General features: G+C 36.8%; 1 protein-coding gene and 4 long non-coding RNA genes across 10 annotated transcripts in view; 1 reads left to right on the top strand and 4 right to left on the bottom strand.

The window, feature by feature from the left end:
- LOC126629252 (trans-resveratrol di-O-methyltransferase-like) overlaps window positions 1–27083 on the bottom strand; it is a 75002-nt gene that overhangs the window by 21863 nt on the left and 26056 nt on the right. The gene's annotated exons all lie outside the window — the stretch shown is intronic.
- Window positions 665–1760, bottom strand: LOC126630138 (uncharacterized). The gene is made up of 2 exons (XR_007625936.1): window positions 1543–1760; window positions 665–1490 (listed from the first exon to the last, which is right to left on the bottom strand). It is a non-coding gene; the product is annotated as an uncharacterized LOC126630138 (long non-coding RNA).
- Window positions 1843–10160, bottom strand: LOC126629920 (uncharacterized). 5 transcript variants are annotated; one of them, XR_007625932.1, is made up of 4 exons: window positions 10121–10135; window positions 9797–9959; window positions 9555–9714; window positions 8693–9449 (listed from the first exon to the last, which is right to left on the bottom strand). It is a non-coding gene; the product is annotated as an uncharacterized LOC126629920 (long non-coding RNA). The 5 variants fall into 5 exon arrangements; XR_007625924.1 differs by lacking the exons at window positions 8693–9449; window positions 9555–9714 and adding exons at window positions 1843–2597; window positions 2703–2862 and having other exon boundaries at window positions 9797–10157; XR_007625893.1 differs by lacking the exon at window positions 8693–9449 and adding an exon at window positions 1843–2597 and having other exon boundaries at window positions 9797–10156.
- LOC126630086 (uncharacterized) lies at window positions 6335–8612 on the bottom strand. Its single transcript, XR_007625935.1, has 2 exons — window positions 8395–8612; window positions 6335–8342 (listed from the first exon to the last, which is right to left on the bottom strand). It is a non-coding gene; the product is annotated as an uncharacterized LOC126630086 (long non-coding RNA).
- Window positions 10474–19510, top strand: LOC126630187 (uncharacterized). Of its 2 annotated transcripts, none has more exons than XR_007625941.1 (2): window positions 10474–10577; window positions 18963–19510. It is a non-coding gene; the product is annotated as an uncharacterized LOC126630187 (long non-coding RNA). The 2 variants fall into 2 exon arrangements; XR_007625938.1 differs by having other exon boundaries at window positions 18934–19510.

Raw genomic sequence — 27083 nt, 5'->3', positions numbered from 1 at the left:
AATAAAAAAAATAAAAAATAAAATAAAATAAATCATCTGCAACATGCATGAGAACTGTCTATTATTGCATATCTGATTGTGATTTACTAAGTTCTTGATGAGTCAGTCATTCTATGTATGCTTATCAACCATGGGTTGATAAGTCTATATGTATGGATCATTAATTTAAGTTATGATGTGCAAACTGCAAAAGAAATCAGGAACATAATTGATTCATGTTTGTGATTTCATCTACAGTGTCTACAATATCCTTGAAGACTTTGAATTTAGCAAATATCCCAATTCTTATTGGCGGGAGTAACTACAAGAAATGGAGGAGAGAAATTGGCTTGTTGTTGACAATAAATGAGTATAACATCGCCATTGATACTCAAAGACCAGTGATTTTAGATCAAAGTACAAAAGTTGAGAAGACTGATCATGAAAGATAGACAAGAGCCAATAAAGTGGCACTTTCAATCATGGAAAGTGGCATGACTGATACACTTCGTGGAGGCATTAAGAAACATGAACTAGCAACTTATTATTTAAAGGCCATTGATGACACACCCCGTCCCGAAGGAGGGCATGCTGGCCGTCACGTGAGAGTGACGTAACCATTTGCACAGTATGGAAGCTTTAATTATACAATTTATAAGTTGATACACCCGAAGGTGAGTCCTAATTTTGTCCAATCTGTCAGAACCCCGCTGTATTCCTCGTAGTCACCACACCTTTGTGATTCCTGAACCTGGAGGGGCGCAAAACCAAAATTGAGTGGGTCAGTAAAACAATTCTTTTCCAAATCCAAACATTTCTCAAAACGTTGTAACCCCTCTCCGTAAAACCTGTATACTTTCCCAGAAATGTAAAATATAAATATACATATATATTCTCAAAACTTCATTTTTACTATCTCAACATTATCTCTTTATCAATCATGCCATGCCATGTCATCTCAACATTTCTCATATTAATTATGCCATGCCACATCATCTCAACAGTAATAAGGTATGAATGCATCAACATAATCATATCAGGTGCAAGAAAGTAATCAACCGTAGGCCCTCTAATAGCCCTATACGGTTGAACCTAGAGCTCAAAATCTATCATTATCACTCTACCGGAGTCACCTCTGTGACCCGTCCGGCCTTCTGCACACAAGTTACGCTCTAGTGCTTCTCATAAATCATCTGTGCACATAATCTAAGGTCACCCACCAGTCGGAATCTCACTAACACTCTCGCGACTGGTCTGTCGTACCCACTCCGCGTGGACTGTACGACTAGCATCTACTTGGATCCAAGGCGAGCGTGCGATGCGGTGAATACTATAAGCACTAAACCATGGTGCAGGATTTGAGCTCAATATATATCATCATCATCATAACAGTAATTAAATACTCATCTGTGCGTCCACCGCACCATTTCATACATATGCATCATAAATCAATTCTTACATGTGCGTCCACCGCACCAATTCATACATATGCATCATAAATCAATTCTTACCTGTGAGTCCACCGCACCAATTCATACATATGCATCATAAATCAATTCTTACATGTGCGTCCACCGCACCAATTCATACATATGCATCATATATTAATTCATGCATGGCATTTCAACTCACATTTCTATATACTTTTCATATCAATTCTATGCATGGTATTTCACTTCCCGTTTTTCCACATAACTCATATGCATTTCATTTTAAACATATTTTCATTTCAATTCAATTTCTGGGAAACGTCAAGTATATATATATACGGAAAACAAAACTGCCCACTCACCTGGAGTTCGTCCAACAACTCCCTAGCACCACACATCAAGGCGTCATGACGATCGCCGCCTAGAATAGTAATCAAATCCAGGCTCAGAATTCATATCGATAGAATACATAACTTATATAAAATACGTCACTACGTTGATCGATCCGGAAGATCTGCCACTCAGATTTTAAATCCATAACTTCCAGAGGTCCACATTATACCTCTAGGACAACATCCTAAAATTTCATTACCATCCAACGGTCGGATCTCCGTCAATTTCCAAAACTAAGTGACGGTTAACATTTTATATTATGGACTTACAATTCCAATTCCGGAAGATCCGTAACTCGGATTCCCAATCCGTAAGTTCCAATAATCCTCAAATATTACGTATTACAACGTATCAAATTTTGGTGACGATCCAACGGTCGGATCATCAATTCACATTTTCACCTAAATGTGAAAACTATAAAACGTTATTTGAACACCTAACCAACAATCCTCAATAACTTTCTCATACGGTGTTCAATTTAGGTATATGAATATACCACAGTGATCTACTCGACGTCACGGACGTCGACATATTTTTAAAATAATTTTATTTTTATTTTTTATTTTTACTGTAGCACATTCTTCTTCCTTGGGTCGCCGGACTGGTTTTTCCGGCGGCCGTTTTCCGGGCAGTTTTTCAAATTGCCATAACTTTGTCATTTCTCAACGAAATCAAGTGATTCAAAAACGAAAGTTGTAGCCCTTGAAGAGACAAAGAGAATGGTACCTTGCACAACACCTAGTTCGCCGTGGTTTGGCCGGAAACTGCCTCGAAAGCCTCGGAGGTCGCCGGAAACTGGGTATTTTTCAAATGAGTATAACTTCTTCAATACTCAACGAAATTGAGTGAAACAAAAAGGAAAGTTGTATTACTTGACGAGACGAAGAGATTGATACCTACCTCGACTCCTAACTCGCCGGGGATTCGCCGGAAAACGCCTCGAAAGCTCCGGCCAAACTTTGAACTTGTCGATCTCCGTGTTCTTACGTCCAAAAACTTCCAACGAAGCACTCCGAGCTTCCTTGGGACCTTACTAAACTCGCTGTGATCTTGTTTTAGCCTAAAACGTAACCAATTCAAAGCTCATGAACAGTGTCATCTCACGGCAACTTTAGAACTAGGGTTTTCGAAGTGAAACTCACCTGAAATTGGTATCCCCGTGCTCGTGAAGTCCCCAGGATCACGATGGTGGTCTTAAATGGAACGTTGGTACAATATTGTGGTGGTTCTTGGTGGTTGCCGTGAGTTCGAGAGTAAGAGAGAGAATGAGAGAGTTTTCAGAAAAGAATAAGAGAGAGAGAAAGTCTGGAATGAAAGAAGAAGAGAGAAGAAAGGTTACGGGTTTTAGGGAGGGAATTCAGGGTAGGAGGTCCTACCTAAGTCCAAGCACAAATTAACACATACAAATATAAATCTAACCCTAGTTTAGGATCTTAAAGTAAAACAAATGTCATACATTTACACACCTTAATCCCGTTTAAGGTCACATTGGTCATCTCACGTCCTCGGAATTAATAATTCCGGGACGGGCTGTGACAATCTCCCCTCCTTATAGAATTTCGTCCCCGAAATTCCAATCACCAACCAGAACATCAAAACTCATAAAATAGTCTCGGATACATAACTCTCATCCGTTCTTCTGTCTCCCATGTAATTTTCTACTGAATGATTTCCTTCACAAAGCTTTTACTACTTACTCTGTCTTAATTCTTAGGACCTTCTTTTTCCAATCCAAAGTCGACATTAGTTCCTCACCAATCAGATCCGGCTTAATTCTCAATAGTTGCACCAAAGTCCCATGTAACGACTCTGCCACTTAGTGACAACGCATCGAACACAAAATACATTATGTGCCTTAGCCAATTCTGAAGGCATCACAAACTTGTATGCAACTTTATTGATTCCTTTAGTGAAAAAAAAAAAAATGGTCTGATGTGTCTAAATCTTATCTTGTCTCTTTTCCAATTCTCGTCATTTCTGTTCGCGGTGAATTTTCCAAAAATATCAAACCATTTACCTTACACACTCGATTAGTGGCATATCCATCTGTTGATCTCTTTTGCCATTCCTGGCTACTTCAGGTTAACTTAATCACCTGAATACTTTGAGGAGACTCATCCATAGTCTCAGGGTCTACTAAAACTCTTTCTTGATCGAATCTTTCTCTACCCAGAAACATTCCATTCACAAGTCATCAAAAACCGACTCACGTGACACATTTCATGGTCCTTATGGCGTTACTTCGGAAACTGCACAACCAACATACTTAAGAAACTCAGCAGTTCCGTAAACCAATTCTCTTTTCCATAAAACAAATAAGTAATGTTGCACTGTCTGGGAAAGGTTGTTACTCAACACTGGAGTAAATGTACTAACTTGTTACTTAACAAGTATAACTTCTTCTCGATCTTCCATTCTTAATTTTTCTTCCGTTGGTTTTCAATCCACAAGATGATACTCTTGGCAAACGTGCCAGACATTAATCTTACTGTAGTCTTCTCACCAAGTGCTTGAGCTAGAACAAACTTTACGATCACCCTGATCGTACAATCATGTTCATTAAGCAATTCAATCCACCTTTGTTGCCTCATATTGAAATCCTTCCGAGTAAACAAATATTGGAGACTCTTTTGATTTGTAAAATCTTGCATTCTTATCAACATAGAATGTCTCCATAACTTCACAGCAAGAATGGTAATCATGACTTCCAAGTCACCCGTAGGGTAATTCATCTTATGAGATTCCATTTGTCGTGAAACGTATGCAATCACCCTAACATTTGCATTAGTACATATCCAAGAACATTTAATGTAACATCACCATATACCGATAATTATCGCTATCTTCTGGGAATATTAAAATACGTGCATGAGTGAGGAAATACTTCAGTTGTTGAATCCTTTGCTCACAATTTCCTTCCCACTCATACATAACCTCCTTTCTCAACAGTCTCATCAATGACAAAACAATGACTAAAAATTCTTTCACAACCATCCAAAATAGCCTGATAAGTTAAGAATTTCCGAATCTCAATTATGGCTTGTGGTTGTTCCAATTTCTCAATTCCTGCAATCCTTTAAGGATTCACTTGAATACCTTAAGCAGACATAACAAATTTTAGAATGCCACTTGATCCATTTAACTTTAGCTTTTGCTAAACTTAGCATACAACTAACGTTCTCTCAATCTTTGCTTCATTGACTTAATACGTTTACATACTCTGCTCTGGCTCAGAATATGCCAGAATATCTTCAATGGAAATGATATCAATTTATCAAGGCATTATTGGAATACTTCATCCAATAACTCATAAAACAGCATGAGTATCCATATAGCATCACCAAACTTCATAAAAACTATAACAAGTCCAGAAAACCATCTTATGATCAACGTCACTTATAATATTCAATTGGTAGTAACCAGATCTCAATTCAATCTTTGAATCTTCGCAATTACTTTTGAGCTGATTAAATAAACATCAGTACATCACCATGGATAACGGTTCTCAATCGTTACCCGACTCCATTATCTATAATCAAGGAATAGTCTTTAAAGTCCATTTTCTTTCTCACCAACAAACTGGTGCTCCTCAACAGTGTTGTACTAGGTTGAATAAAACTTTTATCAACCAATTCTCTCAACTGAATTTCCAATTCCCTTAACTCATCCTGAACCAATCTCCAATATAAATTTATACCTGGCAACAAATCAATAATGAACCTCATATCTCTGCCTGAAGACAATCCAGGTATACTTTCAGAGAAGACATCAAGAAAAGTCTAACTCTTTCGACATTATTCACACTACTCCAAACAACATCATTTAGCACCACATGAGCTAAGTATTTTTGACAGCCTTTCGAAAACAATCTCTTTCCTCTCACAGCATAAATAACAGCCTGACTCAATCCATTTTGCATACTTACAAAAGTAATCTCTGTTCATCCAGATCGATGGAAAGTACTGGTTTCCCATAACATTTCGTCTTGTCACAATTATAACCAACCAATCTAAAGGAACAGAATTAAGTGATACAATATATATTCTATTATTATTAAGCATTCCAAATAAGTACAATACTAACATAAAATAATCTACCGGTTTGCTTGCTTAACGAATCCACGAATGAGTTATTAATATTACGGTCTGCAGCCCGCAATACTGATAAATCATCGTTGTCTCGATAAGTAGGCAACCACTCTCAAAGATATAACATTACTATTTTGTCACTCAATGCAAAATACATACACTCATCTCAACTACATTTATTTACTACTCTCAAGGTAATAACATACATAATAAGAAATATATCAGCCGAAGTCAACTAGAATGATCAATACGACTGATTCAACTCTTATCTCAATAATACGTCGGCCGGATCCACTCCGCGTGGTCGGTACGGCCGAGCCTATAACTCACCAATTTCTCATGTGTCAGTCGAATCCACTTCTCATGGTCTGTACAGCTGAACATATAACTCATCAAATCTCTTTGTACTCACGGTCAATCCGACCAAACTACTAAGTCCATAACTCTGCTGAATCGACACTATGATATCATGGAAAATTGTTGAGTACAACTGATTCTAGGGACGATTCACAATTCTGTGTCCCCTCTGTTCACATAAACACATTCATTAATTTCACATTTCCCAAAGTGTTAATTTTGTACCTGCTGCACAAAGTACATTTCCTTTACTCGAGACACCTTGTCTCAAATATCTGGGATTACCAGTATATCCATCACTTTTACTCTGACCAGCGACATTAAAACCTCAGCTGGAAGAATTAACTCTAGCTTCACTTCTTTCGAAGCTCTGAATCCTTCGATATTCTTGATATGACGAATCATTAACTTTATTGTCTTCTTTTAATTCCCATTCTTTTCTTATTCTTCTTTATTCTCGTTGCTCATGTTCTCAGAGTCCTCAAGGCTCAACAACATCTAGCATACTCCTGATAAGAACTACAATGGATAGTGGTCACCCAAAATACCACTTCCCTTTTTGCCACCCAGCTTAAAACAACATAACACCTCCACCAAATTAACAACAATATCTGGATGGAACGAGGCAAGTCTGAAAACTTTCTACAATATCCCTCGATCATCACCTTCCTTGTCTCATATTTGTAAACTCTTGTTTACTACCATCAATAAATGCCGGAGGGATAAACTTTTCCTTAAAAAATTTTAAATCGGCTGATTCCTCTGGTGACAACAATTAACATTCCTGTTTCCACCAGGATGCAAATTCATACCCAAAACCAGGTAGTCGTCTCGACCCACCTGTCAGAAGGAAATTTCCTTTGACTTGCATAATCTGAAACATCTTTTCCAAATGGTTAAACCGTTACTTCGCTCCCTCAGGTTCATCATTTCATAAAGTGATTCAAATTCAACTCATAACCCGTCTTAAAATGTCCATTTTGATAATATACCGAATCACCATAATAATAGTTTCCCCCAACCCGCTAAATCGGGGAGACTAAGTTCCTCTAACTACGTGGTTTGCTACGAGGCGGTGTAGTTCTGACAGAATTCACTATAAACTTCTCAAGATGTCCAAGATTGCAACCATGCTCTGATACCAACTGACACACCCCGTCCCGAAGGAGGGCATGCTGGGCGTCACGTGAGAGTGACGTAACCATTTGCACAGTATGGAAGCTTTAATTATACAATTTATAAGTTGATACACCCGAAGGTGAGTCCTAATTTTGTCCAATCTGTCAGAACCCCGCTGTATTCCTCGTAGTCACCACACCTTTGTGATTCCTGAACCTGGAGGGGCGCAAAACCAAAATTGAGTGGGTCAGTAAAACAATTCTTTTCCAAATCCAAACATTTCTCAAAACGTTGTAACCCCTCTCCGTAAAACCTGTATACTTTCCCAGAAATGTAAAATATAAATATACATATATATTCTCAAAACTTCATTTTTACTATCTCAACATTATCTCTTTATCAATCATGCCATGCCATGTCATCTCAACATTTCTCATATTAATTATGCCATGCCACATCATCTCAACAGTAATAAGGTATGAATGCATCAACATAATCATATCAGGTGCAAGAAAGTAATCAACCGTAGGCCCTCTAATAGCCCTATACGGTTGAACCTAGAGCTCAAAATCTATCATTATCACTCTACCGGAGTCACCTCTGTGACCCGTCCGGCCTTCTGCACACAAGTTACGCTCTAGTGCTTCTCATAAATCATCTGTGCACATAATCTAAGGTCACCCACCAGTCGGAATCTCACTAACACTCTCGCGACTGGTCTGTCGTACCCACTCCGCGTGGACTGTACGACTAGCATCTACTTGGATCCAAGGCGAGCGTGCGATGCGGTGAATACTATAAGCACTAAACCATGGTGCAGGATTTGAGCTCAATATATATCATCATCATCATAACAGTAATTAAATACTCATCTGTGCGTCCACCGCACCATTTCATACATATGCATCATAAATCAATTCTTACATGTGCGTCCACCGCACCAATTCATACATATGCATCATAAATCAATTCTTACCTGTGAGTCCACCGCACCAATTCATACATATGCATCATAAATCAATTCTTACATGTGCGTCCACCGCACCAATTCATACATATGCATCATATATTAATTCATGCATGGCATTTCAACTCACATTTCTATATACTTTTCATATCAATTCTATGCATGGTATTTCACTTCCCGTTTTTCCACATAACTCATATGCATTTCATTTTAAACATATTTTCATTTCAATTCAATTTCTGGGAAACGTCAAGTATATATATATACGGAAAACAAAACTGCCCACTCACCTGGAGTTCGTCCAACAACTCCCTAGCACCACACATCAAGGCGTCATGACGATCGCCGCCTAGAATAGTAATCAAATCCAGGCTCAGAATTCATATCGATAGAATACATAACTTATATAAAATACGTCACTACGTTGATCGATCCGGAAGATCTGCCACTCAGATTTTAAATCCATAACTTCCAGAGGTCCACATTATACCTCTAGGACAACATCCTAAAATTTCATTACCATCCAACGGTCGGATCTCCGTCAATTTCCAAAACTAAGTGACGGTTAACATTTTATATTATGGACTTACAATTCCAATTCCGGAAGATCCGTAACTCGGATTCCCAATCCGTAAGTTCCAATAATCCTCAAATATTACGTATTACAACGTATCAAATTTTGGTGACGATCCAACGGTCGGATCATCAATTCACATTTTCACCTAAATGTGAAAACTATAAAACGTTATTTGAACACCTAACCAACAATCCTCAATAACTTTCTCATACGGTGTTCAATTTAGGTATATGAATATACCACAGTGATCTACTCGACGTCACGGACGTCGACATATTTTTAAAATAATTTTATTTTTATTTTTTATTTTTACTGTAGCACATTCTTCTTCCTTGGGTCGCCGGACTGGTTTTTCCGGCGGCCGTTTTCCGGGCAGTTTTTCAAATTGCCATAACTTTGTCATTTCTCAACGAAATCAAGTGATTCAAAAACGAAAGTTGTAGCCCTTGAAGAGACAAAGAGAATGGTACCTTGCACAACACCTAGTTCGCCGTGGTTTGGCCGGAAACTGCCTCGAAAGCCTCGGAGGTCGCCGGAAACTGGGTATTTTTCAAATGAGTATAACTTCTTCAATACTCAACGAAATTGAGTGAAACAAAAAGGAAAGTTGTATTACTTGACGAGACGAAGAGATTGATACCTACCTCGACTCCTAACTCGCCGGGGATTCGCCGGAAAACGCCTCGAAAGCTCCGGCCAAACTTTGAACTTGTCGATCTCCGTGTTCTTACGTCCAAAAACTTCCAACGAAGCACTCCGAGCTTCCTTGGGACCTTACTAAACTCGCTGTGATCTTGTTTTAGCCTAAAACGTAACCAATTCAAAGCTCATGAACAGTGTCATCTCACGGCAACTTTAGAACTAGGGTTTTCGAAGTGAAACTCACCTGAAATTGGTATCCCCGTGCTCGTGAAGTCCCCAGGATCACGATGGTGGTCTTAAATGGAACGTTGGTACAATATTGTGGTGGTTCTTGGTGGTTGCCGTGAGTTCGAGAGTAAGAGAGAGAATGAGAGAGTTTTCAGAAAAGAATAAGAGAGAGAGAGAGTCTGGAATGAAAGAAGAAGAGAGAAGAAAGGTTACGGGTTTTAGGGAGGGAATTCAGGGTAGGAGGTCCTACCTAAGTCCAAGCACAAATTAACACATACAAATATAAATCTAACCCTAGTTTAGGATCTTAAAGTAAAACAAATGTCATACATTTACACACCTTAATCCCGTTTAAGGTCACATTGGTCATCTCACGTCCTCGGAATTAATAATTCCGGGACGGGCTGTGACAATTGAGAAGAAGTTCAAAGAATCACAGAAAGTAGAGATCATCCAATAGATGTGAATGTTGACAACTTAAAAAATTGATAATGTTGGTTCAATCAAGGATCACATTATGAAAATGACTGATGCTGCAAAGAAATTGAACTCAATGGATGTCAATATTGGTGAAAAACAATTGGTCTTCATGATTCTTCAAGCTCATCTAATGAAGTACTCTCAATTGAAGGTGTCTTATAATACACAGGACAAGAGTTGGGATGTAGATGAACTAATTGCACAATGTGTTAAAAAAGAAACTCGACAAAGGCAAGAAAAAGGCAAAGATGTTGAGACTACGAATTTTGTGCAAGGAGGAAGAGGGAAGAAATCATACAATACTAGAAATAATTCAGGTAAGAACTTCAAGAACTCTAGGAATTCTGATATGACTGGTATTTCTGCTAAAATATTTGAATCTTCCAAAGGGTCTAACAATCTTAAACCTAAAGTTAAAAACATAGCTAAACTTAAGTGTTTTTTCTGCAAAACTCGAGGTCATTTAAGAAAAGATTGTGAACTATTTAAGGACTATCTAAAAGCTAATGGGAAAAAAAATAGTTAATGTATGTGTAGAGTCAAACTTAATTGAGGTTCCATTTAACTCATGGTGGTTTGATACCGGCTGCACAATTCACATAACTAACTCAATGCATGGTTTTAATGTTTTTGGGGGGGAAGGGACAAAAGTTGCAGTTAAATTTGTTAGGTCAATTAGGTTAAAACTGAATTCTGGTTTCATTTTACAATTGAATAAGTGCTTTATGTGCCAAAGATAAGAAGAAATTTGATCTCAGCCTCTAAACTTGTGAAAAATTGTTTTTCCTTCCTAGGTGATTGATAAGATTTTTAGTACCTAAAAAAAGAAGGTTAAAATCACACAAAATACTTGCAAGAGTACAAGGTTGTTGTAGTATAGATGCTCATGCAACGTCGTTCCCCACAAGAACAATTTTAATAATTTAAGCAAAAACAATTCCTAATAAACTACTTAAGACTAAAAGTTGACAAAGGAGATTTTGAATTTGGGTAATATTAAAAACAAATTTTAATTAAATACAAATAGCAAATTCGCCCAAAACTAATATGATAAAAGAAAAGAGTTTAAATACCAATTTATAAAAGCACTAGGGTTCCACTGTTACCTAGCAATATTATGTATTCTTACCAATTACTTATGATATTGTTGATCCTAAAAACTACCAAGCCTACGTGGCGCACATGCCGAGTAATTAAAAAGCTAACTACGTCCTTCGGTTGTATGTTGGGCGTGCCAACGTGTCGGCCGAGCTCGGCCAGGGAGTAAAATGTGTTGACGTCACGTTGGGCGCGCTGCTAACTTCTTGATCTTGCAACTGCAACCAAGGAAGGAACACGTCTCGACCTTCGGGTTCTAGAGCCTAAAGAAAAGGCTGCTAGTTCTGCGAAGTTCATGGATCATTGGCGCTAGGTTTGGTCATGGTGATTATATTCGAAAGAGTATAAGCATGCCAAACCACCAAACTATACGGACACAAGTACTCAAAAGAGATGTACGTCTTGATTATGAATGTGGTTCGGCCGTCAGAATGCCGTACTCTAAAACTTACTTGTGAATAACCAATCATAAACAATTCAACATTTAATGTGCCGAGCCCAATAATTTGTAACACCTCACTTCACCGAGAAGGCTAATGAGATGACCTCTGCCAATAAGGATTCGAAAATGTTTCTCAACCAAGACTTGGATAGATAACTAGTCAGCCTCGACGCAGTGCTATTTATCCAAATTGAAGGTGCTCCGCGATCGCCTAATTCCACGACAACAGTGTTGTTTATCCAAATTGAAGATGTGTTAGTGGAAAAAGAAAATAAAAATCTCAAGGTTGTTGAGAGGTTTTGCATAGAGTGTGGGTTTGTGCAGGGCAGTTTGTGTGTTGAATTGGAGATGACTTAAATGTTACACAACCTTATGTATTTATAGCACTATTTTCTTATGTTTCTCGCTGAACATCCGTAGTTGGCCACAATTTGAACCTCCTGAAGATAAGCAGTTGATACAAATAAAACCCTTGATAGCGATCCCATTCGTTAATTGACTCATGAAGATAAGTAGTTGATACAAACAAAAATCTTGATAGCCATCTCATTCGTTAATTGACCACTTGACAATGATCCATCCTTATTGGACATTGGTTGATGGATTTGACATAATCAGACCAATTTGGATGCACATGAAACTCTTTCTATAGCATCCTGAGGAACCATGCAATGTTAGTGCCCATATTTGAGTCCAAGTGCATGCATCGCCAAAGTTTAAACACTTTAGCCCATGTCGTACTCATCTTGACTTATCTTTATCTCATTTTGACACATTTGATTAACTCAAAGCTCAACCCCAAATAATCATCTCATGCAAACTGGACCCACGTGTTCATTTGCAGGAAACCGACGTACTACCACTTTATCTTCAAGTCTTGCATGTGATGCCATTTGACTAAAACTCTTGGCATCCTACAAGGATATTCAGTCCTACCATCATTTCATAATCTTTATCTATGCATGCATGGTAACCTCCTGCAGCATGACGTCACTATTTCCTTATTTCATCTATACGTTGAAGCCTATCATCCAAATGGCTGAATTTTCAAACAAGATAAAAGCCCATCCTGACTTATCCTATCATGACCAAAAGCCTAGCCTATCTAGGCTTCTTACCTCATCATTATTGTAGCGTTACCTTATGCTTTCTACAAAGAAAAGCAACTTTGAAACTTTGTTATCACACGGCACTTAAGCCACATGCACAGAACTGACCCATAAACAGCTACACTTTTAGAAATAATTTTCAATCCAACGGCTCAAAATTTTACTCATTCTATGGACTTGATTGCTCAGACCGATAGTGTTAAACATTGCCTCCCAGTTTACTTGAGCTTCGGCTGGTAAGCTGAATGGTTAAGGAAATTAACGCAGTCAAAAAACCCCCTATCACCGAAAATGAAGTGATTTGGTAAAGCAGAGGACTCTCTTGTGCACTCAACGACTGTCAGTTCAAAAAATCTAGAACCAATAATCGTACATTCCCTGACCACTGAGCACTTCTGAGTGACACCTAGAAATATATGGTCAAGGAGAAATGAGCATCCACCGCCGAATAAAAATTCACTCCGTAGCATGTTGTTCTAAATTTGGGCCAAGTTTCCTGGCCTTCAAAAGTTATTTGGTTACATAACTTGGAAAGTATACCTCGATGAGTTGGCCAAGCTCAGCCTAAAAAAAAACACTTGTCTTTCCAATGGTATTCTGACAGCTTGGAAGCAAATCATGATTCCTTATTAGCCTTGTACCTTGAAGCAGATCACGATTCCTCATGCCATAACATGTCCATAAGCTGAAGCCAACTACTTCTGTTGGTAGCTAAACCCCGTAATCACTTCGACCATTCAACATATACGGTCGATAGACTAATGAATTCCAAATGGGGCCGAGAAAAACCATTCTTGGCGGCTCAGCACATTACAATCACGTGGATAACTGGCTCTGTTCTGCCACCTTGGCCGAGAAAAACCATTCTTGGCACCTCGGCCTGCCCCCAATCATGAACGTTTTAATCACTTCTCGGTAGTGGCAACCTGAATCAAGCTAACATTATATATATATTATCAAAAAAATTTAGTCCGAGTCGATCGCAAATCTGCAAAACATGTTTTACAAAAAGATGTTCAAAACATTACATCAAAACAAATTTTTGCACCATGGCAGGCCATATTAAACATTTTCGATTTTGACATTGAGTACATTAAAGGCAGCCATAACAGCATCCCCGATTTCCTAACAAGAGAATTTTTGCAGCGGAAGAATGACAAACAAGAGCAATAGCAATAGCCAGATGAGGCTTTCAGCCACTCTACCTCCACCACCAATAAAACAGGAATATATTCCCGATTCCTCATCGGCCCTAATCATTACCAACCGTTTTACTCCCTTAGGTTCCACAGTAAGTAACCTTAGGCTAAATTATCATCAACCACAACCCAATTACCAAACGGAATTAGTCAGTTCTTATGATCTAATTCAATGGCCAGCACTAGCTCTAGATCTAGTTTAGGCACATTTCCAGATATTGTTAATGAAGAACAAAAACTTGATTTTCAAACTGATGACAGTGTTGATTTTGGAGATTGGAATATCCCCAAGGTTTCAAGTAAAAATATTTACAAAAAGAAATGGTCAGTAGCCTCATTTAGAAGTGAACATCATGTTAAAATAGTTGAAAAAGCTTATGCTCTTAGTAAAGAACATGAAACTTGTCAATTGTTTTCCCCTGAACAAATTAAAATACACAAGAAAGATGGTCATAACTATATCCACATAGGTTTAGTTCAAATAGCTGTAAAACCATTAACACGTAGAGGCCTTAACACCTCTATTTTGTTATGTCTCCGAGATGCTAGATTTACTAATTTTAGTGATAGCATACTTGGAATGATTGAATCCAGTCTTTATAATGGACCTATCCATTTTGATTGTTTTCCAGACCTTACCATAAGTCTTTCAGATCTGCACATGCTGAAAACACTCACGTTAAACATTAAAACTTCATGATATCAAGTCCTTAAAGGAACACAACCCTTGGCATTAATTTTTAGAATCTATTACAAAGTCACTGGCACAAATATGAATTTCCAGGCTGCTGAATTTTTGATCTTGCGACTGCAGCCGAGGAACGAACACGTCTCGACCTTCGAGTTCTAGAGCCTGAAGACAAGGCTGCTAGTTCTACGAAGTTCACGGATCGTTGGCGCCAGGTTCAGACACGGTGATTAAATTCGTAAGAGTATAAGATCGCCGAACTGGCACCAAACTATATGGACACAAGTACTCAAAAGAGATGTACGTCTTGATTGTGAATGTGGTTCAGCCGTCAGAATGCCAAACTCTAAAACTTACTTGTGAATAACCAATCATAAACAACTCGGCGTTCAATGTGTCGAGCCTAGTAATTTGTAACACCTCACTTCACCAAGAAAGCTAATGAGATGACCTCTGCCAATAAGGATTCAAAAATTCTTCTCGACCGAGACTTGCATAGGTAACCAGTTTGCCTCGATGCAGTGTTGTTTATCCAAATTGAAGGTGCTCCGCGATCGGCTGATTCTAAAACAACAGTGTTGTTTATCCAAACTGAAGGTGTCTCCGATTGCCTTCACATTGCTGTTTATCCAAACTGAAGATGTGTTGGCGGAAAAAGAAAATAAAAATCTCAAGGTTGTTGAGAGGTTTCATGTAGAGCGAGGGTTTGCGCATGGCAGTTTGTGTGTTGAATTGGAGGTGACTTAAATGTTGCACAGCCTCATGTATTTATAGCATTATTTGCTTGTGTTTCTCGCGGAACAGCCGTAGTTGGCCACAACTTGAACCTCCTAAAGATAAGCAGTTGATACAAATAAAACTCTTGAAAGCCATCCCATTCGTTAATTGACTCCTGAAGATAAGCAATTGATACAAATAAAATTTTTAATAGCCATCTGATTCGGTAATTGACCGCTTGACAATGATCCATCCTTATTGGCCATTGGTTGTTGGATTTGATGGAATCAGACCAATTTGGATGCACATGAAACTCTTTCTATAGCATCCTGAGGAACCATGCAATATTAATGCCCATATTTGCGTCCAAGTGCATGCATCGCCAAAGTTTAAACACTTGAACCCATGCCATGCTCATCAAGACTTATCTTTATCTCATTCTAACACATTTGATTAACTCAAATCTCAACCACAAATAATCATCTCATGCAAATTGGACCCCACGTGTTCATTTGTAGCAACCTAACGTACTGCCACTTTATCTTCAAGTCTTGCATGTGATGCCATTTGATTAAAACTCTTGGCATCCTGCCAAGGATATTCGGTCCCACCATCATTTCATAATCGTTATCTATGCATGCATGGTAACCTCATGCAGCATCACGTCACTATTTCCTTATTTCATCTATAGGTTGAAGCCTATCATCCAAATGGCTGACGTTTCATACAAGATAAAAGCCCATCCTGACTTATCCCATCATGACCAAAAGCCTAGCCTATCTAGGCTTCTTATCTCATCATAATTCCATCATCATTATTTTAGCATTACCCCATGCTTTCTACAAAGAAAAGCAACGCTGAAACTTTGTTACCACACGACAATTAAGCCACGTGCACAAAACCGACCCATAAACAACTGAACTTTTAGAAATAATTTTCAATCCAACGGTTTAGAATTTTACTCATTCTATGGCCTTGATTGCTCAGGCCAATAGTGTAAAATCGGGTCTAAATAGATATACACATGCTACTTTGAAGGTTAGGTTTTCCTAATATACATTCTACTTGGAACCTCCAACATAGAACGTATATCTAACATGCAACCCGTCCGGATATTTGGATCAAATATGAACATGAGAGACTCATTGTGCTTTATGAAAACCCTTTGGAAAATCCATGCAATGCTTAAGACGTGTGTTCATCTTAAGTGAAATTACAATTACTAACCACAAGAAGCCAGCATCAATTTCAAAGAACCCTCCGACCAAAATTGCATCAAATTACTTTTCTAAAGATCTTAATGGTCACAAATCACTAAGACACTTAGATAGTTTAAAACGGTAATCAATAATTCAAAGAATGCATGCATAATATCATAAGTAAATTGAAAATAAATTACATATTTTTCTAGGGAGTTTAAAACAGTGATTAATAATTCAAAGAATGCATGCATAATATCATAAGTAAATTGAAAATAAACTACATATTCTTACTAAGACTCGTGAACTCGCCCTAGCACAAGAACGTCGAGTAATGTTACTCATACCATGTTTTTATACCACATTTCTATATCACCTTAGGTGGCATGTAGACAACCACATTATTTGAAAAATTTGCATAACCCAAGGAGAGGAAGGAGAAAGACTCCTCGTATACCACAATCATCATTTAATTAACTAGTTTTTCTTAATTATTAGTTTATTAAATAATGAACTAAATTTAAAAATCTGATTAATTTAAAAATCTGATTAATTCAAATGATGTGGCTGTCTACATGAAATGCCACCTAAGGTGGTATGAAAATGTGGTACAAAAACATGGTATAAATAACATTACTATAGAAATTTAAACATGCTGAAATCGATTATTACTTTATTATTAAATATTAATGTGGTGACTTAACATTATCTATCATTGTGACATATGTTTTACTAGTGAGGGTGTCCGCGCGATGATGCAAAATTTAAAGCCATATAGAACATGTACAAAATTCTAAATAAATATATATACACACACACATATGGTAAGCATCAGTATTTACATACATGATACATGTGACTCATGTGCAAACTTTAAAATTTTGTTGTACAAACTTCCATAAAATATCAAGACCAAATATTTAACTTCACACATTTAAGTGAAATTTGATAAATCATGCGGAACAACAAAAGTAAAATGGAACTGAATTTTATTGCATCACGATCATAGTCTGAAATATCGATAATATCGACGAAATATCGAGGATATTTCAGTTTTTTCGAATCACGGATATTTCGGAACATATCTATGTACATATCGTACAAATATCGACAATATCAACGATAATATCGGAAAATATCGATGTCGATAATTTTGCTCACACTTCAGCAATATTTTGTCACAATATAGGTGTAATATCACTAAAATATCGAAAATATCGATGTAAAGGAAGGAAAAAAAAAGGAAAAAGAAGAAAAAAAAAGGAAAAAAGGGAGGAAAAAAAACACAAAGGGGATTTGAACCCCTCCCATTTTACTCCTACAAAAAAAAAAGGAAAAAGAAGAAAAAAAAAAGGAAAAAAGGGAGGAAAAAAAACACAAAGGGGATTTGAACCCCTCCCATTTTACTCCTACAACACCTTAACCACGATATATCACTTATGTTTTAGTGATAATATGCTAAAATATTTATATTTATATGAGTCGCATGTTAACAATTACATGCAAAACTATTTTGGGGATTTATCATCTGATGAATACTCTTCACAATAAACTTACTCTACACATAAAGATGATGAAGATAGTGAAAATTTTGAACCTCATAGGAACTTTATGTGGTACTAAATCACTCATGTATCTTACCATGCAATGTATAAAGTGTAAAATATTGTAGTAAATCATTATATATAAATGATTATGGTGCATTTAATCTTTTTTTCATTAATTACTACATATTTTTTACACTCACAGTGTTTGCCAGCTCGCTGTATAATCAACTTAAATAAGTTAAATCCATCATGTAATGCATTTCCTTCTAATATTTTTTTATAAACTAATAGATAATTGACTAGATAAACATTCTCCAAAGTTTCAATAAAAATTTCCAAGTTTTTCTTACAATTTCCGTGGTTTTTATTCAATTTTTATCAATATCGATAATATCTTGATATTTCCATTGACATTTTCATGTTTTTGGACTACCGATATTTCCGATATCATCGATATTTTATACCATGATCACGATCAGTGGGCTCATGAGTTTAGTTCTTCATAGTTAGAAATGATTAAGCATAATGCCTTGCTAGACCTTTAATAGAGCCATTAAAAGAAAAAAAAGTAGTTAACTTCGATCCTAATTACAAAACCTAATGGCATATTGTTAGGTTGATATTTACATATATTTTGTATCTCTTTTACCTAATTTTAGTCATAATTTTGTTAGGTTTAATGCGTTTTGTGCGATTTTGGTAGAAATTATAATTGAAGAGAAAAACATGTATTTTACGGCGAAAATATGAAAAACACAAGGAGTTATCAAGGTTGGGCTGTGTGAGATTTGCCGATCGGTGCAGAAATTGGATTATTCGACTTAGTGCATGTCAACACACTATGGTTGTAACTTGTATGTTTCCTACTCTAATTGGGCTAGTCTGTTCCCAGTCAAGTGGTGCGAATTGGTTTAATTGGTGTGGATTAATTGGTTTAATCTCCTTGTTGCGTGAGACAAAAGGAAGAGAAGAAGATAATATAAAAAGGGATATGCTACACAAATTGAAGAGAATCTCCCTGCGCAACAGGGAGGGAGAGAAGCTGAGAGCATGAGGAAGGAATTAATTGGACAATTCAAGCTTTGATGTGGAGCGGAGATTGAAATTCCGGTTCTTTTCTCTATGTTTTAGAATTTCAGCTTGTGTACTTTAATTTTATCATGAATTGAGTCCTTTTGTTAGGGCTAGTGTGTACTCTTATCATGAACATCTATACTCTTATTTCATATTAATCTAAGTTATTTTTCATAATTTGTTATTGTGTTTTATTGTTATCAAATAACTAAACATTTATTTGTGTGAATAACTAACTTGTAGCTGACAAGTTGTGTTTAGTAAATAGGCTCTCATAACAATGACTATGAATTACATTGTCAAGTAGACATGCTTGTTATGATTTGTGCATTTTCTTATCATTATCCATTGAATGTAAAGAGTTTCGATTATCTAAATTTGTTGCTAGACATAGAATTGCTTGATAGTTTGAAACATTGTTAGTATACTCTGACAAGAAATAGTAGCGAATTAAGAGATAATTGCTGGAAATATAGAAAAGAAATAAATTTGCATGCGTAGATAGCACTATAAGAAAGAAATAAATTTGCATGTGCGGATAGCACTATTATTCCAGGAACCATAAAGCACAGTGAAATTTATGTTTGGAACTTTGGATTGAGTGAAATCAGGAGAAAAGACAAATAGATGCTGCAACTTCAAAATTTTCATGGACATATTATACTGTTTTCTTTAAAACTCCCATGAACTGACCTCTATCTGTTGTTTTAATTTCCACGAAATATTGAAGTGATACATGCTACCATATCACATACGAAAACTCACTTGTTATTTCCCCTATGGTAGAGAAACTATATCTTATAGTCCTCGCTTTGTTAAATTAGAACCAGCAAAACTCACCATCACGGAAGTTCAAGATTTTCGTCCCACTCTTTGTTACCTAGATTCATATTATACAAAATTCAAAGTTAGTATTCTAAATTGGGATTAGAATTTGTCCACATTATTAATATTATAATACATTAGCGATAGAAGTATAGTTCATATTAACTTTATTATACATTAATTTATGTTTTCATACGTTAGCCCTTCGTCTTAACTGTATTAGAAAAGAAAGGAGAAAACAAAAAACCTGAGCGAACAGTAAGTCATGACTTTTTTTTGAGAAAAAATACGATATTCATTAAGGATTCAGTAGAATATGTACATATGAGGATATAATGCATATATGAGTTTCGATAAAAACCTTGTCAGGATTTCAACTCAATCGAAGGGAAAAAGAGTATCTCGCACAATTAACTATCCTCAATATGACAACGAAAAGAAAACATTACAAAGGATTGTTTTCTAACAAAGCATCGCAAATTAAGTCTGGTGGGTCTCCATTCCATCGGGTCTCGACCAAGCATCCCAGTCCCACGCGAGACAAACGTTGGGCAACATTATTTGCTTCCCTATGCACGAAATTTATCGTTATGTTCTCCAAACCTTGTAATAACCATCTGATATCATTGATTACTGGACCCAGAGTCGAATAGTTCTCCAAACCCTGTATAACTTTCCGTTGAGCTATCTTTGTGCGCGTAGGTAAAGCATCATGACAACCCCTCCATGCACAAACCTTCACCTTACCTGGTATACGAGGACCCCAGATTTTCCTCCACAGTACCACATCGTTTCCATTTACCCCAGACCGATCAGCCAACACTCCCATTAATGGCATCATTCCGTGCCGGTATGCACTGCGTATCGAGAACCGGCCGTTCTGTTCGTGGTGCCAAGTTAATCTATCATTTAAATTGCGAACACTGAGTGGTATACCTTGGATAGAAGAGAATGCTTGAATGGAATAATTGTGTATTTCATTGATACGTGAAGGAGAAATATATACAGTTGATATGCACAATCAACTCCATAGAAATTGGCATTAACTTCCTAACTAGGCAAATACATAAAAAACTAAGTATACAAATATGGCTTCTTATATTAACACCTCACACATTATTGAATACACCCCACATTCTTAATAAACTCCATATTTGTTTTTTCAATTAAAATTTGTTTTAATACACCCCACATACCTTTCTATAAACACCCTCACACTCCACACTTTCAACATAAACCTTACACTCTTCACAATGATTTCGTTCTTTTTTTTTTTTTTTTTTTTGTGCCATGTACCTTTGATACAAAATCATTCATGTCATACATACAAGTATTTTCTTACTGCTACTGAGGATTCAAATAAAGGAAAGTAGAAGCTGCTTGGGGAACCATACAAAAGTGAAAGGGCAGAAGTTTTGACACAATAGAGAGGGTTAAGAGCATAGATGGTGAGAGCGATATGTTTGAATTTTTTTCCTTAACCTTTTTCCATCTGATCAACATTGATCTGCGAGGGGGTGTATCTCAAAAATGATAATTTAGGAAATAAGGTGATGATGTGAGGAGCTTAGTTTCTCTATGTCCATTTGGTAGTTAAATTCGGCAGTATAAAGTATTGGCCTTGGCTGAGATGCACACTAAATGATATTTTATGCATCACATATCATACTCAAACACCATGCTGTAAATGCAAAAATTGTCTCTTGAAGGCACAAATGCAATTTAGTATTATCTGATCATTAGATTATTTTTAGAACATGGCTTTTGTGAACCAGCATCACCATTATCTTCTTTGCGAAAGAAGGGGAGGACTGTAATCTAATACCAATGAAGTTTAACCTTCATCCACCTGTGACAGTACATTTTGAACAAGGTGCAGCTTCCGAAACATCAATTTCATGTACTGTTCGTCAAAAATAATTTTTCTCAGTCAATATGTTTGTAGTTTCATCGAATAGGCTTTAGTTCTACAATGGAGAGTGAGAATGGTTTAGAGAGTTGAAGAAGATAAATAATCTTGCAATATACATGTAAAAGTGATTTGAGGTTGAAATTGTCATTGCATAATAGAGTATATAAATCATTTAATATTAAATTTTAATGTGGAGTGTATTCAACATTATATGGGTTGTTAATAAAAAAAAGCCTACAAATAATTAGGGATTTGTTCCAATTAAGATCTCATTGATTTGTCAACACTCCCCTTTAAGTTGGTGCATATATGTCACTCATGCCCAACTTGTCTAAGAAACATGAAAACTTATGACTTGAAATAGCTTTCGTGAGAATATCTGCCAACTGATCTTTTCTTCTAATTGATGGTACTTCAATTATTTTTCCTTCCAATTTTTCCTTGATAAAGAATCTATCAACTTCAACATGCTTCATTCTATCATGTTGTACTGGATTACGTGCAATGTTACGGGCAGCTTTATTATCACAAATAATTTCATAAGCTGATCATTTTAATCCCCAAATCCTACAATAGAAGTTTAAGCCATAAAATTCACAAATTCCAAGGGCCATTCCTCTGTATTTGGCTTCTGCACTCGAATAGGCAACCGCATTCTACTTCTTACTCCTCCATGTAACCAAGTTACCCCCAACAAATGTAAAGTAACCTGATGTTGAGTGCCTATCATCAACTGAAATTGCTCAATCTGCATCAGTATAACCTTCAACTCCAAGATGGTTATTTCTTTTAAACAAAATCCCTTTTCCTGGACTTCCTTCAAATATTGGAAAATCCTCATCACTGCATTTATATGTTGTTCTCCGGGATCATGCATATATTGACTCACTACGCTCAAGGCATAAGCAAGGTCCAATCTTGTGTGTGCTAAGTACATTAAACAGCCACCTAACCTCTGGTATTTCCCTTTGTCAACTGGTACTTGATTTGGATCAACACAAAGCTTTAATCCTTCCTCTAATGGTGTAGATATTGGTTGACAAGATGACATGCCGGTTTCATGTAACAAATCAATAATGTACTTTCTCTGAAACAAGAAAATTCCCAAATTACTTCTCGATGCCTCAATCGCTAAAAAAATATTTCAATGATCCAAGGTCTTTCATCTCAATTTCAGTAGGCAAGTATCTTTGTAAGGTCGAATGTTCTTCCGGATCATTTCTTATTACCACCATATCATCTACATACACAATAAGTGCAATAAGCTTCCCATTTCGTCTTTTCAAGAATAATGTATGATCAGAGTTACTTTGTTTGTAACCAAATGCTCTCATTGATTTTGTGAATCTTCCAAACCATGCTCGAGGGGACTGCTTCAAACCATACAAGGATTTCTTCAACCTACATACCTTTCTTTTGTATTTATCTAGAGTATTACATCCTGATGGAAGATCCATATAAATCTTTTCTATCAAATCTCCATACAAGAAAGCATTCTTCACGTCGAACTTCTATAAGGGCCAATTGAGATTTGCAACCAAGGACAACAAAATTCGAACTGTGTTAATCTTGGCCACATGTGCAAATGTATATGTATAGTCAATTCCATATTTTTTTTATTCTACTCTTTAGCTACTAGTCTTACCTTGAAGCGATCCTACCGTCCCATCAACTTTGTACTTCATAGTATAAACCCATTTGCATCCCACATGTTTCTTACCAATTGGCAAGTCTGTGATCTCCGAGGTAGCATTCTTCAAAGACTTCAACTCTTCATTCATTGTTGCTTGCCAATGTGGATCAACTAAAGCCTCATGCACATTGTTAGGAATAGATACAGTAGATAATTGATACACAAATGACTTATTTGAGTCTGATAGGTGACTGTTAGACACATAATTATTTAACGGGTACAACACATTAGACTCAAGGTTGGGCTTATTCACCAAATACCTAGTTTTGCACTTAGGATTAGCTTTGTAAGTGGGTTTAGGAATACCTCAGTTGGCATGGTTGGGGAGACGACTTGGTGGTGGTGGTTCCAAAATTGAATGCAATTGATTATGGTTATTGGGGCTCAAAGATGGTGAGGCCAACTACTGTTCGGCAACGTAGGCTTGTCTCTTTCAAGGTTTTCAACATTATTTTCATTTGAATGATCACCACTTGCCTCCAATGAATTACCACTTAATTCCAAGTCATTCACATTATTTTCATGTGAATGACCACCATTTGTCTCCAAGACATTACCACTTAATTCCAAGTCATTAACAACGTTAATTTCTTGTGAATGGTCACCACTTGTTTCCAAAACATCACCACTTGAATCCAAATCATTCACAATAACTGTATCTAGAATACTATAATCAAAAGTTTAAACTTCTATCTGATTCTCCCCCTGAAGTGAAAACTTGAGATTGGCATGATACACATTATTCTCATGAAATGCAACATCCATAATGATGAACAACTTTTTCATTGAAGGGTGATAACATTGGTATCCCTTTTGATGTGAGGCATACCCCACAAACACACATCGTAAGGCCCAAGGTTCAAGCTTATTCCTCTGCTGCTTATGAAGATGAAAGAATGCCATACAACCAGACACGTGAGGTAGGAGATTGGGAACTGCAAGAGCATCAAAATGGGAGGCAAGAGCCTAAAACAGTGTCTAAAAATTAACCAATCAAGAGGGAACACAATTAATGAGATATGCAGTTGAAGTGAAAGCTTATCCCCAATAAGATAGCGGAAGACGAGCCTCAAGCAAGAAAGCACAAACAACTTCCAAAAGCTGACAGTTCTTATGTTCTGCAAGCCCATTTTGTTAAGGAGTGTTTAAACGTGTAGATTGATGAACAATACCATGATGATCAAGAAAGGCACGAAGCTCATTGTTCACATACTCGCCGCCATTATTACTTGAGAACCTGTATTTGTGACTTATATTGTACTTGCACCATTTTGTAAAATCGTTGAAACAAAGAAGTAACTTCAGTTTTGGACTTCATCAAACAAACCCCAAATCATACGTGTGCAAACATCAATAAAAGTAATGAACCAATGAGCCTCCCCAAACATCATAATGGATTATCATAAAATGAACAAAACTTTTAGTCATATTGGGCGGAAATGAAGTATGATGACTTTTAGCCAGTTCACAAATACCACATTTAAAGCTAGAAACATCACGCTTGACAAATAAGCTAGGAAACAACCTTCATAAATAACCAAAAGAAGCATGTCCAAGTCGACGATGCCACAACCAAACCTTTGAACCTTTATTCTTCTCCCCTTAAGATCCTTCCACTACAAGAGCTTGAGTCAACATTCCGGTAATGTTCGATGTCAGCTCCAAGTGGTACAGCTTGCCCTTTCTAATACCATAACCAATGGTTTTGCGAGTTCGAATATCCTTAAAAACATAAAAAGAAGGCCAAAAATTCACAAAGCAATGTAAGGCAACTGATTTGAGCAACTAATAATCAATTATAGTCAAGGAAATGAACAACAGGTATGGAATCAAGATTAAGGGTATCAGAAAGGAAGACAATGCCTTCCCCAATAATGGGGACAACATTACCATTGGCAACACTCACGACAATTTTGGTGGATGGTTTTAGGGTTTGTACTTGTCCAGAATCACAAATCATATGTTCAGTAGCACCAGAATCAATTATCCATATATTATTTGTAATAGATGGAGAAACCTTTAAAGCCTTACCATCGTTATATGTATGTTCAGAAGCTACCTTAGTTTTTGCAATCAATGCACAAGTCTGGACTACCATTGCTCTGGATGAATTTGGTGCAATGTGTATGGGTAATAAGGTTGAAACTTCCAAATAAAGGTCTTAGAAAACAAACAGAGACAAAAATGCCAACAAATTTCCTTTTTTCTGTTTTCTTCCTTCTTCCCCTTATTCTTTTTTTTTTTTTTTTTTTTTTTTGTCTTTTTTCTTCTTTCTTTACTTCTTCACCCGTCCTTCTTCCTCATTTTCTTTTCTTCAAACAACAAGCTTTTTTTTTCTTTTTTTTTCACAACAGCTCTTTTTGCCTTTTTCTTTTTTGCAATAGCAAGTTTTTTTTTGTTGTTCTTCAAACAACAACAAGGGGGTCACGGAGTCTATCTGGGCACACAAAACAGATTTGCAGGTCATAATCTGGGACAAATTTTAGGTAGGGGTTAAATCTTGATTCATGGTGGTGGATGCATGGAGCAACTCGGTGAACTCGGATAAACAACGACGGCATCGCTAGCTGGTCGAATGGCGATTGCACAATTGGTAGTTATGGTTCTCCATACAAAGCACGGCCTCGTCTTTTTGTTTTTTTTTTTTTTTTTTGGTGTTTTTTCTGAAAACCTAGGCTTTGGTGCTAAGAAGATAAAGCTTGAATAGAATAATTGTGTATTTCATTGATATGTGAAGAAGAAATATATACAGTTGATATGCACAATCAACTACATAGAAATTGGAGTTAACTTCCTAACTATGCAAATACATAAAAAGCTAAGTAAACAAATAATTAGGGATTTGTTCTGATTGAGATCTCATTGATTTGTTAACAAGTTTCACCTCTTCCGCGTTGAAGACTTGTTCCAGCAACATACGATCCCATTATCTCATATATGAAAAAATTAATCGACTCACTGTTGTTTCCTCATCCCAATTCTCTGGTATTTGACTGATGACTTTGAAAAAAAATCCTCACAAGGAACCCAGTTGTCCTTCCAGACTCTGATATTCGAACCATTGCTTGCCTGCCACCTTGTTCCTTTATGGGCCACGCTCCATGTAGCAATGATGCTCTTCCAGCAATATGAATCATTTGCTCTCACACGAGCGTCCAAGAAACCTGTTTGTGGAAAATGTTTAGCCTTGAAAAGGCGAAAGGCTAAGGACTCCGAACCCTGAACAAATTGTTGGATGATAAACACTTCCAGGTGGATCGAGAAGGGATGCAGCAGCAACATCAAATGAAGCTAACGGCTAGTTTTTTAATTTGTAACGG

The sequence above is a fragment of the Malus sylvestris genome, chromosome 1 (genome assembly GCF_916048215.2).
Source record: "Malus sylvestris chromosome 1, drMalSylv7.2, whole genome shotgun sequence".
NCBI lineage: Eukaryota > Viridiplantae > Streptophyta > Magnoliopsida > Rosales > Rosaceae > Malus > Malus sylvestris.
Note: the sequence above shows the minus strand (reverse complement) of the source record. Positions and strands in the feature narration are given on the sequence as shown.